Source organism: Microtus oregoni, unplaced genomic scaffold, assembly GCF_018167655.1.
Source record: "Microtus oregoni isolate MIOR12 unplaced genomic scaffold, Mior012 000014F_ref0000157, whole genome shotgun sequence".
In the NCBI taxonomy this organism is placed as follows: Eukaryota; Metazoa; Chordata; class Mammalia; order Rodentia; family Cricetidae; genus Microtus; species Microtus oregoni.
In genome coordinates this window covers 33,967,574-33,983,079 of record NW_024543073.1, presented here as the reverse complement: position 1 = coordinate 33,983,079, position 15,506 = coordinate 33,967,574, and the positions used below count along the sequence as shown (strand labels likewise).

At 35.6% G+C, this 15,506-nt stretch overlaps 1 pseudogene; it reads right to left on the bottom strand.

Annotated features, from left to right (window-relative positions):
- Positions 1–5,745: 5,745 nt before the first annotated feature.
- On the bottom strand, positions 5,746–7,375 carry LOC121455908 (annotated as a pseudogene).
- Positions 7,376–15,506: the final 8,131 nt, after the last annotated feature.

The following is a 15,506-nucleotide window of genomic DNA, read 5'->3' as shown; positions in this document are numbered from 1 at the left end:
TTCACTCATAAAAATAAGTGTTACATTGCATTTATTTCCACTATATCCTCTTTCAACACAGCCCTATTCTTTTTTTAAATATTTATTTATTTATTATGTATACAATATTCTGTCTGTGTGTATGCCTGCAGGCCATGGTTGTGAGCCACCAAGTGGTTGCTGGGAATTGAATTCAGGACCTTTGAAAGAGCAGACAATGCTCTTAACCTCTGAGCCATCTCTCCAGCCCAACACAGCCCTATTCTTAACATTTGCTCACAGAATAATTTCTAAATTAAGACACAAAATGAAATGATTTAAAAGATGGAATCTTAGAAACAATGAGCACACATGTTAAAGCAAATTCAATGAAGTGTGTGCTTATGTCTACCAAATTCAACAAAATTTGCTAAACACACTTCAGTTGTTCTGACTATTGATTGATTTTGCCCCTGTATTTTGAAGCCTACAAGAAAAAATATATTTCCATATTATTTGAACGAAAATGTTCTTAGAGTCTGGAAATGAAAACTTTGAATGCATCTATGGATATGTAGATGATATCTAGAGTTAATGTCAAATGAATAATGTATTTACTAAAATGGAGGTTTCTTTGGAACTTAAAAAGGAGAGCAGAGTGTGCATCCTCAGCACAACGCTAAACAAGATGGTCAGACAGAGTCGGAAGACTGCCTCCTAGCAGCTGGGGAAGACCGCATACTTACATTCCTTTAAAAAGAAGGAAATCTAAGCATCTATAATTATATTATACATGAATAGTTTTATGTGTGATAAAATAAGATTGTAAGTAAAAGAAGTCTTCTTGTAAAATTGCCAACTTTTAAGACTACTCATGTATAAATAGTATTTATCTAAAATATGGTTTTCCCGATAATGTCAAACTACTGTTCAGGGTTTATTTACTCCATTTAAGAAAATTCTATGAAAACAGTACAGTTTGCAAAGAAGTTTACAAAGATATGCTGGTTATATACATGCCAATTTTGGATGACTGCTAGAAATTTGAATAATGGTATATTAAAGACGCTAATTCTATTTATTTATTTATTTATTTAGGTATTTTGAGACAAGGTTTCTGTGTAACTTTGGTTCCTGTCCTGGAATTACCTCTTGTAGACCAGGCTGGCTTCAAACTCACAAAGATCCACCTGCCTCTGCCTCCTGAGTGCTGGGATTAAAGGCATGAGCTACCAATGCCCGACAAGACTCTAATTCTTAGATAATACTAACAATACTGAATTTATTACTGTTTCATAATGTATATATCTGCAACTCTATATTTGTCATCATTCCTGGAAGTGAGTTAACATTCAGAATACCATTTTTGACAAGCTGAAATAAATTATGATTTAATTTTTCTTTTGTATAGCCTTTATAATATGTAACTATTTTCATTTATGATGTAAGACCAAATACCAAGTTTAATACATTGAAATACAAGCTCCTGAATATGGTCTCTGTTATACAAAGATCATGTAGTGAAGTGAAATGGGATGTGGGAGAGACATGAGAATATGTTTGGGGTGAGGAAAAGAAGGCTGTATTAGAGGAGTATTGCCCTTATTGAAGTGACTTTAAAACATAAACAGCTTTATATAACATATTTATATATTAAAGCGAAATATCCTACAATATAAGATAGAATACTTATAAGAACTAAGTTAAACTGAATAGCTTTTATTTACTTATAAATGCAACACAACACTTCTAGCAACTGAGTCTTGACATTTGATCCTGACTTAGTCCCTTGGTTTTCATCAGGCAGCAATTCTGCTGAGAATTCACATTGTGTAACAAGAGACAGACTAGTGGAACCAAGGGGTCCTTGCAGAATGGATTCACTCCAGGGGAAGTAGCCACAATTTGCTCTTAACTTGAGACTACTGGGATGATTCTATATACATATACACTACTTGTATACTTGAGATGAGTGGAATGTTTTGTATACATATACACTATGCATGTATGTATATAATATACTTATACATACACACATGCATATGCATAGAAATATACGTGTGTGTGTGTGTGTGTGTGTGTGTGTGTGTGTGTATCCTGGAATACTTCTGTATACTCACATACTATGTGTATACCTGCGACTCCTGGAATGCCTCTGTATTAAATATACACTATGTGTATACACATATGTATCTTTAAATGTTTTTATCAAACCTTGGAGAAGACGTTGATTCAAAAATGAAATAAATACTCTGAGAGAGCTAGCAGTTCCATTTTCCTGAAATTGTACAGCAAAATTTTATAGCTTAGTAAGTGTATACCAGAAACATATTTGGCCTTTGCACATAAATCAAACAATCAAAGAGATGAGGACATTTCTAAAATTTTATTTCTACATCATTATTTATTTTGTTTTGTAAGCAGTTTAAAAATCATACATAATGATGTCAGCATTCTTCTCTCCTTAGCATATTTTTCTTGTAAGCATCATATTTTCATGGACTGAGATATGCTCTTTCAGGGTTATGGTCTTCTGACAATATTTACAGTTGCACATGTTGATTTGTTATTGGAGTAACTTCTTTTCCTTGCAGCAGACTGGCAAATTAGCGTTAATTGCTAAAGAATATAATATTTTATAGGCATTTAAAATTCTAATTGTTCTACCAGTTATTAAATAAATATAAAAAGAAAGCATTGTTAATATTTTTCTTAAATTTAAGGAAGTTCTTGATTACAAAAAATGAAATAGTTAGAAAAGAAATAAATACCTGTGTTTATTCAAATGTATTTTGATTTGTTTAATATGTCATTATAAAAGTTTCTGTACTGTTTCTTAGTGATCATTCCACCAATCAGTTCAAGCATATTAAAGATAAAATAATTGATATTTATTCAACAAATAAAAGGATGACAAGAGGAATTTGAATTTTCTTATTTAATAAAATTTATGCATGCAAGTAATAAAATTTACAGACAAGAGAAAGGAAAAGGAAATTTAAAATCTCTTAAGAAATATCCTACTCAAGTAGCTGATACCTAGATCCTGTTGGAGAGACTAAGCCAGGCTGAAGTTTTATGTTGAAGTGACCCTGACCTGAAGCCGCTTTGTAAACGACTAGTGCCTTAATTATTTGCATCTGTGAACTCAAATGAACATACTTAAGGATATATCAATATACTCATAAATCATCTGCGGGCGATAAGTGGTCCAACATAGATAATTAGAGAATTTACGGAAGGCTTACTCCCTCTGTTTATCTGCTTATGACATTTGCGGCACGGCCCGAACAGCGGGGTAATTACTAGATTTATTCATCAAACACAATCACGCCTTCTGGGAATGCACAGTGACTCCAGTTTTAGGACTAATAAAGACATTTTTCACCAAAACTCAAGTACTAATTTGCTCAATAACTAGCTGCAATAAGCTTTTATGGAGGCACTCAAAGAAAAGGCTTGGCACCAGAGGGCAGATAATTAAAGGTGCAGTATCCCCACACAAAAGGATCTGAACAATTCCCTGACCATATTAAAATTTAATTGTTGGATGTTAATTGAAAAAAAAAATATATAAGTCACTTCTGTTCTGAGTCACAGTAATTATTTTCCCCAGATCAAAAACATAACTGTATGTCTAAGTTAGTAACAAAAGAAAACAACCTAAAATAAGGAGCGTTGATATTTAAAATGGAATTAATACCCAATAAAAATAAACTCAAATTAAATTTCCCAAACTGAACCCCAAAAATATTGGGTTTGGATTTTTTTTTCATGTTTTTATTTTCTCTATCCTTCTCCTGTAGAGAGAAAAGTTATGATCCTTAACTAGCTACTTTTTTTCTATTTTTATTGATTTTTATTGAGCTCTACATTTTTCTCTGCTCCCCTCCTTGCCTCTCCCCTTCCCTTTAACCGTCCCCCAATGATCCCATGCTCCAAATTTACTCAGGAGATCTTGTCTTTTTTTAGCTACTTTTAAAAAGGTTTTAAAGGCTTCATAGGTAATAACGGCTGAAATGCTATAATAATTTTGAAATATAGTAACTTCCTAACAGTGCAACCCACTTCAAAAGTTTTAGTAAATAGTTTTCTTTTGCACACTTAAGATTTAAGTTCCGTGTTTATAAAAGCAGCAATACAAAAAAAAAAAGGCATTATTGATCAAACCCTTTGAGCATAAGCCAAGCGCTAATGATGACAGCCCCGAATGCTCTAATACATAGAACAGTGTGTTACAAAAAGTATTAAACAATAACAGTCATTCCCTCAATGTTTACATAACCATTCTGATAAAATGAAAAAAATTATGAAGAGTTTTGTTTAATCTTTCTGTGTATAGATGATTTGGGGTGTGACCCCAGAAAACCAGCTTTTACAATATGAGAACCAGAAATCCTTGGGCCCTTGGGCTCTCTTTCTGTTGCAGAGGAATGATGGACTACACAAAATGCAGACTTTTAAACTCATATTTAATTGTTTAATGTCATGGTTCTTGGTAGAGCATTGTTGCTTGAAAAATAAATTGGGTAATTCAATTAAATGGCTACAGAAGATACATCATATCAGATGTAGAAAGGCACTAACCCCAGCTTGAACTTGACGTCCCACATCGCTTCACTTATTTGACAAATGGATTCTTGAAAATAATTGAAACACATGGCTGCCAGCATAGGTCAATAATACTTTTTTGCCATTCAGCCTCTTAACAGCTTCCATTTTTTTCTTGCACTGTGCCATTCAGGGCAAAGATTGCATTTGCCTGGTAAATCATGCAAGCATTATTACTAAAATGGGACTAAATGCAATGAAAATGGACTACATAAAAGTAATGGCACTTAAGTAAAGGGAATACCATCTACCAGGGCAAACACTAAATGTCAGAGTTAAATACTATATGACATTACTTCCATTACAAACTCACATTATGCACATAGGAAAGCAAACCCACTAACTACAGCTGCATGCTACATTTTCATTTTCCTTAACTTAACCAATGTTTTGAACACACAAGTTTTAATCCAAATCCATATCTGCTATGCCCAAAGTTGTCTCCCATTTTTTTTTTTTAGGTATAATACCACATGTAAGCAAAAACAGAATCTGTGACCCAGTCTTCAACTGGACAGTCCTATTATATTTAATTCATCAGTTTATCTAAAACACACCAAACACCAAAGAACAAACTAAATTACAAACGGCAAAGAAATTTCAGAACACTGTCCAGAATAAAATATATGTTTGAAAGGGAGCAAATGGATGTAGAAAATGTTTTAGTAAATATTATTCCCACCGTTAAGTATAGTGAAAACTATTACTTCTTATAAATCTAAATATAATTGCATTAATAGTTCTAAGAGAAAACTAGAATATGAAGTGGTATTAAAATAGGGGCTACTATTTTATTTTATGTTTAGAAACAGTACCAGTTTCTGAGTGTATTTGGGTTGGTATGGTGCAATGTTGGGTTTTTTTGGTTTTTTTTTTTTTGCTTGTTTATTTGTTTTACATTGTTTAAGCTTTACTTTAAAAAAAAAAAAGAAGAAGAATGTGTCCCAATTTTACAGCATTCTGACCTAGAACAGTTATTTTGCAATTAGAAAACACTGCTTAGAGACAAAAATGTAACCAAACGTTCTCCTGGGATTGGCTTCTGCCTCCAGACTCTGCCATGAACAAGTTGCTTCATCTCTTCCTGCCTCAGTTTTCACATCTATAAAATGAAGATAAAGATGAGTTTTTGTTGTTGTTGTTGTTGTTGTTGTTGTTGTTGTTTTGTTTTGCTTTTTAGTATCGGCGGCGTTTATTTGGAGCAAATTCAGCTCCAGGAGCTGGACGGTTGAAAGCAGAAGGATTTCCACCAATTGCTCCAATTCCTTCCATTGTAGCAGCTTGGCCGAAACGTTCAGTTGTTGGTGGGGTCAATCCCAAAGTTCCATCTGGCAACATAGTGGCAGGTCCTGGAGGAGCTGGGGTATCAGTTGGCACAGGAGCACGGGGCATGGCACCTCTATTGTTTATGCCCATAGCACCTCCCATAGCCATTTGGCCCATCCGTATCTCTTGTTCTCTCGCATCAGGGAAGGTTCCCTTGAATCCTTCCTGCTGTCGCTGCATATTTCTTCTCGTTGCCCCCCCATTTCTTCCTCACGGCTCCTGCGTTCCTCCTCCTGCTTTTCCTCTAGCTGCTTTTGTTTTTGAACCTCTTGGTTATGCAGCTCCTCCATTCTCCGAAGCTCTTCTTAACACCTCATCAAATCTTGCCTCATTAGCATAACCTGGTGCTCATGGCGTGCTGCCTCCATCTCTATCTTCAGCTTCTCAAGAGCCTCCTTGATGTTGTGGTCCACTTGATCCTGCTGTTGCTTCTCCATCTCAATGAGTGCCTTCCAGCGCATGGCATACTCATACTCAAAGGACCCTGGCTGTGCAAATCTGGGTGGCTGTTCTCGCTCCTTGTGAAATTGCTGGTTTTTTATAACCAGCTTCTCTGGAAGTCCCTCATCATCATCTAACTGGTCCATAGGTTCCACAGTCAGGCCGAGGAAATGTGGTTAGCAAGAAGGAGCCTTCACTGCATCTGTCCAGAGCTTTCCAAGCAGCTGGCTTCCCTGAGAACTCAACAATGCCTTTCCCTGAGGGCCTTCCTCAGTCATCCACAATGACCACAGCCCTCTCCACCTGGCCAAACACAAAAAGGCTTCGTCCAGCAGTTCGTTAGACACATACTGAGGAAGGTTGCGGATTGTAAGGGATGCACTATGACAGGCAAAGCGCACAAGTAGCTGCTTTCCACGGAGTGGCATATTATCCAACTCCACTTTGGCAATTTCCGCTAGGGTTCGTGTTTCCAAGCGAATAAAGCCAAAGCCTTTATCTTTATGATGGCGCACGCCTTTAATCCCAGCACTCGGGAGGCAGAGGCAGGCAGATCTCTGGGAGTTCGAGGCCAGCCTGGTCTACAAGAGCTAGTTCCAGGACAGGAACCAAAAGCTACGGAGAAACCCTGTCTCAAAAAATCAAAAAACAAAAAAAAAAAAAAAAACAAAAAAAAAACAAAAAAAAAAAAAAAGAAAACCTCCCCTGCTTTCCCATATTTCTCAAAAAGTTTCCTCATTTCCTCCTCAGTGATGTCAGAAGGAAGATTGCCCACAAAGAGAGGGCTTCGTTGGGTGAAAGTCTTCTCTCCTGGTCTCCTAAAGTTCTTCAGGTCAATGGTTAAACCTTCATTCTGGCTGCTGGCCTGCTGTCTATTTGCAGGTATTGGTGGGGGTGGTTGTTGCTGCTGCTGCTGCTGCTGCTGCTGCTGCTGCTGCTGCTGCTGCTGCTGCTGCTAGTGCTGCTGGTGGTGATGTTGATGGTGCTTCCTTGGAGTATGGTTCTGCTTCTCCAAGTTAAAGGTTTTATTGCTCTGCATGTTTGCACCCTTGACTTCGATTTGAGCACAGCAAAGTGTCTGTCTCCCAATCCTCTCTAACCCTGACTTCCTCTGCCCACAGTTCTTTGCTCAGAGTGTAAAGATGAGTTTCTTAAGAGGATTAATTGCTCAATGTAGTGCCTAACAAGGCTTCACAAACGTCTGCAGGCATTGTAAATAAAAGGTATGAATCAATCATAAGATATGTGTGTAATGAGATGCTTTTAAATGAGCATGAAAATTTGACACTGGGGATCTTTTTAAATATTTTCAGGCCATGTTTGATCTTTGACCTCTTCTGAACCCAAAAACTCTTTTAATTTTCACTTCTTTTGTTGAACTTTCCATTTGAAACAATCATGCCTGAGTCTGAAGGATCCATTGATTTTAATCTTCAGATAGGCTCATGTACCTCCTTTTGGGAATTTTTTGAACCACTTTAGGTTTATGAGAAAAACTCCACACTCCTGTCAAGGTTGTAAGTTCTGGGAAGCCAAGCTACACAGAGTGGACAAAGGATATGATTATTGTCAGAAGAGGTCCATTTACAATCAAATAACTCATTTCTTTCTTCTTTCCATTTTAGGCACTGAACCCACCAATCTGTTTAGCTCTACTACAACCCTGCACTAAGTCCACTTGGCTGCACTGAGTGCGCCTGCTCAGCGAGGAGACAGAGTTGACAGGAGAGAATGTCAGTGGGCTCTGTTGGTTTTCTAGTGTATATTCTACAAGATTTTGTTTATAGAATAAAAATGATTTAGTCAAGGAAAATATAATCGTTCTGTGGAAATACACCTCAAAATTTAGCTTTGTCTTGGGCTTCCAGTGAGCTGACACATCTTTTAAAAACGACAGTCAAAACCCCCAAAACACTTCAGTAGACAGGAAGCAGTTATTCCATTTGTCAGAATTATACTTCAAGCAATAGAGAAAGTAAAGGAAAAGTACAAGGACTACATCAGCAGAGGAAAAATAAATGACAGATTATGGATGCAGGTTCATGTTTCATCTTTTTTAAAGCCAATTATACACCGAGATTCACAGATTCAATTCTACTATCTGAGTGTTCAATTAAATTATTTAAAGTTATTAAAATAATAGAGACTTATCTTCATACATAGAGTGCCATAATTTACAGATTATTGTTCTCCTTGCTCTAAAGCACTGCCATTGTTATACTACTCACCACTTACTGGGGCAGAATTTTACTTTATGTATTCTTTTCACAAATTCTCTATTTAACAAATTTGAAAAGTGAGGGTCATAAATGAGGATATTAGCATGCACACTCACAGAAATAAATGTATCCTCAAAATACATTCCTCAAACAACCATGAATGATATTCTTACTAAAACAGATTGCAAAAAAAGAAAGAAAGAAAGAAAAGAAAAGGAAAAGAAAAAGAGTCCTTTAGAAAATATCTACTGGAAAATGTACTGGCCCTGGAGTTTATTTAGTCAGAATGTTTCAGAATTCTCAAGACTTAGTTTTCTCAATTAAGGATTATGGAAACAATCCTTGTAAGCCTAAAGGGTTTTTGAATTGTGCTTGTAGAACATTAAGCAAACATGGGTTTCTCTAGATTCACAGAGCTCCAATAAAACCATGTGTATATAATTAGATCAATCAACAGGAGCCATTATGAGATATATGTGAGAGGAAACTTAACTTCTAGTGGCCACACAGTGAGAACTGACTCTATCTACCTAAGGCCTAACTGTATAGTGCATAGAATTCGCTGAAATCTACAACATTGAATCTACTAATAGGGTATAAGACCATTCTGCAAAATTAATTGGAAAAACACAGGCAAGCATGTTGTTACAGTTCTGAGTACTGTGCACTATGAATTCAAATCCAGGATTGCTGTTAACAGCTGTACCCGTGTACTATTAAGCTATCTGAATGTAACTTATTTTTTTCATTTATTAGCAGTTGGTTATAGTTTTATCTACACCATAAAGGAAAATGGATTAATACAGAAAAGATGGTTTGTGTTGATGGTCAAATAAGTCATTTATTATTATATTTCATGAGACATTCAAATCAAAATGAATGTGATAGCTGTTTTATACTTTTATATAAAATTTAGATTTTAATTTGAACTAATTAATACAATTCCATTAATTTTGCTGAAGTATGAAACTTACATCACTATGAACATAATTGGTGAGTAACTTTTATGAATTGATATTTTGTATAAGATTTCAGAATAATTTTAAACCAAAAGCTAGACTTTTACATATATAGTCTTCTCCTTGTTATTTTCCCCATTTGGTTTTTCAAGACAGGGTTTCTTTGTAGCTTTGGAGCCTGTCCTGGAACTAGCTCTTGTAGACCAGGATGGCTTCCAGATCACAGAGTTCCTCTGCCTCTACCTCCCGGGTGCTGGGACTAAAGGCATGAGCCACCACTGCCCAGCAAAAAGTTTATTTTTAAAAGCATTACCGAATAAGGCAGTGGTAGCATATGCCTCTAATCCTACAGGATTAGGAGGAAGAGGCTGGAGCTGGGAGGAACTCTCTGAATCTGAGGGCTAAAAAGGTCTACAAAGTGATTTCCAGAAGAGTCAAAGCTACACCAAGAAATCATGGCTCAAAAAAACAAACAAAAACCCTAAGCTTACAATGGCAAATAGTAACTGCAAATCTGTAGAAAGTATCTCTAAATAAGAATATTTGAAGAAAGCTAATAATGTACTTTAAAATGTGGCAACTGAATAACACAGAAGAGCAAATTATCTAGATTCTAATTTTTAAAATTTTATTTAACTTTCATTGATTCTTTGAGGATTTCCCATCATGCTTCCTGATCCCACTCATCTCCACATTCCTCCTGTTTGACCTCTGCCCTTGCAACCTCCCCCTAAAACATAACAAACTTTAAAGAAAAACCAAACACCAGACTGAGAGAGAGAGCGAGAGCAAGAGAGAGAGAGAGAGAGAGAGAGAGAGGAAGAAAGGGAGAGAGCGAATGAAAGGAAGGAAGGAAAAAAACGGGAAAAGGGATAAGAATCTGGTCATGGAAGTTGTAGTGTGGCATGTGAGTTACACACTTTACCCTTTAGTCAATTCATCTTTACTTATAATTATTCATTGCTACAAGTCTGGTTCAAGGTTTATATTCAAAAGTCTGAGAAAGAGACATATAAGGTTAGCATAGTGTTTGGCTTTTATGGATAAATATTTCAGCTTTCCTCAAACATGTATAATATAAAATTAGTTCTAGAAATTCATAATTAAATCTAAATTAAAGAGTTAGCCAGATAGCCAGAATTCTTTTATATTAGCAATAACTAGTGACCTGTAATTGGGTATGATGATTATAAACACTTAAACATTTAAAAAAGCAGGCCTTAGGTATTATGCCATTCTGGTAGACATTGAGAAGTCTTGTGTAGTACTGCTCTGAGCTTTATGCAGTGGGATTAGTCAACAATCATTACAAAGACCAGTGGCAAACTAAAAACTCAAATGATTTTCATTTCATCTTGGAAATAGACTCGTAGTGTCATGGGTCCTCATTATATTTCAGCAACATATTTTTACCACTTCTCAAAAAACTGGAACATATCATTATAAATAACACACTGAACAGGAATTTCTTTAAATGCATAAAATCACATGAGGAAGAAACATGAATGCATAAAGTAAAATGTGAATAAAATACGAAAATACAAGGACACAATTATAAAAATATCTCAAAATGTTACTGTCAACACTTGCTTTCTAGTCTTTGACAATCTTGTCTGAGAGAAATTGAATAAAATAATAATAAGCAAGTTAACTATTATTTATATAATTGCATATAAACTAAACATCAGAGTTAAAATATTCTCCCCACTTTAGAGAATTTTCAATATGGTTTTACTTGACATAAATATTCATCAATCCTGTCTAATTTCATCTCATTGTCATGAAGTGTCCTAGAAGATCCTGATGATGTACACATTTCCATACAACAGGAACACATATCTATAACACATGTACACAAATATGCATGTTGTAAACATGCCTATATACATGCACCCATACATATATTCCATGCATACATATACAGATATATATTGAACACATACACATATGTCTCTTGTGCTCTCATTTCTTTTTCTACATCCAAAGTTATATATTTGATTTTTAAATTTTTCAAAATTATAATAAGATTACATTTTCCCTTTGCTCTTTCCAAACTCTTCTATATACCCCTCCCCTATCCTTCATACTCGTAGCTTCTTTTCTGATTTGTTTGTTTGTTTGTTATTACTAATTGTTATTGCATACAGAAAAGTATATAGCTACACCTAAATCCCAAACGATAATCTGCTCGGTTAATATATTGCTACCACCTGTATGTATGTTTTCAGGACTGGCTGTTTGGCACTAGACAACCAACTGGTGTACTTTTCTCTGGGAAGGGCCAATTCTGCCCCAGCTTTCCACAGTTGTCTATAGCAGTTTGTGTAGGGGGGATGCCTCAGGGGTTTTTCTTCTTTGAGTGTGTCATGTTTATTGGTGGCAGCCTTGTTCAGCTCACATTGGGCAGTCATGTTAGTTAAACATTATGGATGTAGTTTCTGACATTATTAAAGACTGAATCTCATAGTAAGCTCCCTGGTCCTGGCTGTTACAAACTTTTAACCCACTCATCCACAATGTTCCCTGAATTTGGGGTATAGCAGCATTTTGTAGATGTGTCCATTGGGACTAGGCTTAAGAATTCTACACTTTGATTTGTTGTGGTTTTCTATAATGCTCTCCTTCTGTTGCAAAGAGCAATTTCCTTATTTCTGGGTATAAAGACAAATATTTGTAGAGCCATTTTATAAAAGGGTGACCATCTGTGGTCCTGGAAACCTAGCTAACTATCAGTGCTAGGGAAGTCATGGTTATTAAAGGAGATTCCACAACCACTCATTCAATAAATCAGCATAATCCCTAAAACAATATATCTAATTTTTACTGCTTTAGTCTCAAAGTTAACTATTCCCATGCTCTAAAATTTTCATGTTTGAAACTTAAACCCCCAGTGAAATGCTCTGATGTGTCAGAAGTATTTTAGTTGGTTATTAACCTTGCTACAGGAAGTATTTCCAGAAGCAGTTTTTCTATCTCTTCTTCTGGCACAATTAGTCACACCTATACTTATTTGTATCTCCCTTGTCTTATAATAAAAATACAAAAAGAAAATTCTCACCAGATTCCAAGGGCTAGACCCAGAATGTTTTAGTCACCAACACTGTAAAATAAAATGTCTTTTCTTTAAATCACTTGCCCCAAATCTTGTGCTTTAGCAGCACAAATGGATAAAAGCAGTGGCTAAACAGTGTCCATGTATAAGCTTGACATCCAATTGCCAAACAGAAGTAAAGGATGGGTTGCTAGTTGACTATAACTATGGACTTGGCCACAGTCTTGTGAAGTTCTCCTGGTCTTTTACTTTGCATCTTTCGACTTTAAGAAGCTTTCCACATATTTTGATGTTTCCGTCTTTAATTTTACCCCTTTCACCTCTGCCTTCATTATCATTTCTCTGTCTTTCCTGCCTTCTGCCTTTAGAAAGATTTTGTGATTTATATTTTTTAAAAAAAATCAAATAATTTAGGATTTCCTCGTTATCTCCAGGTTTTTCATTTATTTGCATCTGCTGCATAAGGTAACATACTTGTAGGTAAATGATGTTAGCCTGACATCTTTGGATATCATTATTCTGGGTACTCAAGAAAATAGACTATGGTTTCTATTTTCTCTCAACTCCTAATATGTTCCTGATAATGCTTCAGTTCAACTTTGGTCCAACTACTTCTCTGATATAGCTTGTATCACAGGTATGTTGAGCAGACATACTTCTAAGCATGCCATTTCCTTCTCCTAGTCCTCTTTTGTTTCACTGTGTTAATTACACCCAGTGTTTCCATGTTTCTCTTCTTTCACCCATGAGCTTTCTATTATCCCCCTTGCTTTTTAAGAAACCTTTCTTGTCATCCTTTGGCTCAGTGTTGGTTATTCTTCATTAGCATGAATTCACTCTACTTATTTCTATCATCTTCCGACATACCAGCTACACCTAAGAATTCTGCAAGCATTGGTCCTATATCCCTATCTTTCACTTAATTATCTATCCTGAAATATATATATATATATATATATATATATATTTAAACTACTTATCATTTGAACATATAACAATGAATGTAAAACCAACATATCAAAATAAATACTGTGATCTACTTTATGTAAGGGTTTACATTCTGAAGTTTTACTAAAAAATTACTAAATAGAAAATTTGAGAAATATGGTTTTAAATAACATATTATGTTGCTATCATTGTACTATTTTGTCACTGTTACTATGCCATATATATACATACACACACACACACACACACACACACACATATATATATATATATATCAGTCACATGTGTATGTGAGGAAAAAGATGGTATAAAAGAAAATATTGCTAAGTATTATCTACAATTTTAGTCACTCATTGAGGGCATCTCTGGACCGCCTTTAATCCGTAGCTAACAGATTCTGTGATGATCATTTATGACTCTAAATCTGTGCCTCCTTCTTTCTTATTTCCTTCTTTCATTTACTTTCCCTTTCTTCCCTCTACCTTTTCTTTCCTTCCCTTTTTATTTCCTTCTTTCTTCCTTTTCTTCTTTGCTTACCTCTCCTCTCCCTTCCTCTCCCTCCTTCTCATTTTTCTCTTCTCTTTTCTCTCTATTGTAGCAACAATGATTTTTCCAGAAAAAAATGAAGATTTATTCTTCATCTTTCTCTAGTATGCATTTCATATTTAACCCTACCAAAAGAATGTCCAATACTCTTGTTTTTAATGTTTTAAAATTTCACTCCTCTCATCCATTCTCAGCCTGTGCTCAAGCTGCTATCTTCCTGTATCCATCACCTTTATATCCCTCTAATAAGTCACTGGTCTCTAGACTCAGAAGTTCATAATCCCAGCATCTCCCTATTACCAATCTAAGATACATTTTACCGTGATCATACTGCTTAAACTTATTCAGTAAATTTATCATGAAGGCATTATTTATATCTTCCCATTCCTCAACTATCACTCAATTTCTTAAGTTCATGAAACTTAATTTTCCATGACTCTTTTTTTTTCTTTAATGTAAGAACTTATCTCATCACTTCCCTCTTAATTGAAATTTGTGCTAATTTGAGGTCCACATGACATAATGAAAGTCATAGTATAACTACTAGAACAAAGGAAGAAATCAGTAGTTATTAAGCAGTTTTCTCCTGTTCACTCTTGTTGTTTTTTTTGCCAGCACAGAGGCCACATGTAATCTACTGTGTTTCAACCAACAACTGAGGCTCAGCAGTCATTGGACTGCTTCTCTGGTGGTGACCTAGATGCTCAGGTCTTGGCCTGACTGGAATGATGTTCTGTCAGGAACCAACCATGTTGCTGATTCCAAATATAGTTTTTAATCAAATTTATACTATGACAGGGAAACTTACAGCTGACTAGAACTCATAGTAGACCAACAGTGTGCTAACAACCTATATTACATCAACCTAGGCCCTCTGCATGTGGGTGACAGTTATGTAGCTTTATCTGTTGGTGGGGTCCCTAGCAGTGGGACCAGGTTCTGTCCCACAAACCTCACAGGATACTCTAGTCATGACTTGATCATAATTCTCAATTTTCTTTAAGTCCCCATGGGATTATTAGGGCTCTAATTCAGCAGGAAGTTGCCTGAAAACTATGACCATTTTCCCAAAAAAATGGACTATGGATATTTTCCTTTTTATAGAATGTTGTTTACAAGTTGTTATAGATAATGGTCAGGAAAAAAGCTAAACAAAGTATATTATATTCAGAGTTCTTGTTTGTTTTGGTTATTTTTTTAAAAAGAGGAAATTGCTATGGGACAAACCTGTAAACATTTGTTTCTTGTATTTGTTTAATGAAGTGCTGATTGGCCAGTTGTCAGGCAGGATGTGTAGGCAGGGCGACATGCAGGAAGTAAAGGCAGGCAATGAGAACAGGAGTCTGGGAGGAAGATTCTGTAGTCTGCAGTTAGGACCCAGCCACAGAAGAAGTAAGATGTGACCGCCTTGCTGAATGAGGTACCGAACCACATGGTTAACATAGA